We start from the raw sequence: 1,871 nt of genomic DNA, 5'->3' as shown, positions 1-1,871 counted from the left end.
GAGGGGGAAAGAAAAAGGAAAAGACAAAAGTCATTATAAAATCATGAAAAAATTATATATGGTTAAATCCACCAATGGTCATCCAACTTTATACTTAGTGTCACCATGATCACCTAGTTTGATTTTGTTTCATCATGATCACTCAACTTTATACTTAGTGTGACCACAGCCATCCAATTTTATATAATGTTTCACCATGACAACCTAATTTCATATAACATTTCTTCATGACCACTCAATTTTATTTTATTTTTACTATTTTCACTAATTTTAAAAGGGTAAAACGATAACTTTGCGGATGTATTGATTCGGCCAACAATTCAAAAAAACAAGTAGAAAGGAGATTTCAATCTATTTGCATAATTCAGGATTATTTTCTCTTTGCATGACCTCCATGGAAATGGCTGTATCTTTTAAACTGTAACTTGAAATTGCGCCAAGGTCAATAAAGTTTGGTGGGTCAAAATCACCCTCAAAGTGATTGTTTGTGTTTTCAAGTTATTTATTTATTTATTTATTTATTTTCAGTTCAAGGTTTGACTTTTGTTCATTTGTCTTTGATTTTACGATGACTGAGAAAGACATTAATCAATCTATAATGATGGAGGATGATATTAATCTTGGATAGAAGTTATTTATCGTTTTCTTGAATGGTATAAATTACATACCATGGTCAAGAGCCTTGACATTATCTCTTGGTGGAAAGAAAAAGTTGAGCTTCATCAACGACTTATTTATTTATTTATTTATTTTCAGTTCAAGGTTTGACTTTTGTTCATTTGTCTTTGATTTTACGATGACTGAGAAAGACATTAATCAATCTATAATGATGGAGGATGATATTAATCTTGGATAGAAGTTATTTATCGTTTTCTTGAATGGTATAAATTACATACCATGGTCAAGAGCCTTGACATTATCTCTTGGTGGAAAGAAAAAGTTGAGCTTCATCAACGACATTTTTGCTCGTCCAGATTCTGCAGATCCAAAGTATAAAGGGTAGATTTTGAATGATCATAGGTCTTGGTTTCAATGGAAGCACATATTGCTGAAATCTTTACCTTTTCAGATTCGACGGAAGCATTGTGGAATTCTATTGAAGAACTTTATGGAAACCAAAACAATGCTGCTAGAATATTTGAATTGAAATGGAAAATTGCTGCTATTGAGCAAGGGGATAAGATGTTCATCGAACATCTTAGTCATTTTAAGAAGAAGGGGGATGAATTGAGCATGTATCGTCCACATACAACCGATGCAAAAATCTTGTTAAAAAGGACTAAAGAAGATAAGAGATTTTCTTTGCCGATTAGTTTGAAGTTGGAGTATGAGAATCTTAAGAGTCATATCCTTATAAGTTCTAGCCTTCCAACTTTTTCGACTATGTGTGCAATTGTTCAATGAGAAGCAATTCGAAAAAAGACTATGAATTTTGAAACAAAGAATATATCTGAGTACTGAAGCATATATCTGAGTCGACTACTCTTATTGTAAAAAGGATGAAAAAAGGAAAAGTTTTCAAAACAAGAAAAGACGAAAAGCTCCAAAATACAATTACTGTCACAGGCTAGGACACTCTAAAGACATTTGTTGGAAACTTCATCCTCATCTTAATCCATCTACTATGAAATGAGGAAACATAGAAGTTGCTGCTATTGCTGATACTACAATCTTACTGAATCAATTGGCTCAAATTCTTCAACAACGTGGTCATCCTAGTCCAAAAGAATCAACTCCTTCTACCAGTACTCATGTCTCTGGTAATCTCGGAGCTTACTTCTCTTCGTGTATACCTAAACATTTGAATGCTTAGATTATTGATTCGGGTGCCACTGATCATACGGAAAATGATGCAACATCTTTAAGTGATT

The sequence above is a fragment of the Olea europaea genome, unplaced genomic scaffold (assembly GCF_002742605.1).
Source record: "Olea europaea var. sylvestris unplaced genomic scaffold, O_europaea_v1 scaffold759, whole genome shotgun sequence".
NCBI classification, from domain to species: domain Eukaryota; kingdom Viridiplantae; phylum Streptophyta; class Magnoliopsida; order Lamiales; family Oleaceae; genus Olea; species Olea europaea.
Note: the sequence above shows the minus strand (reverse complement) of the source record.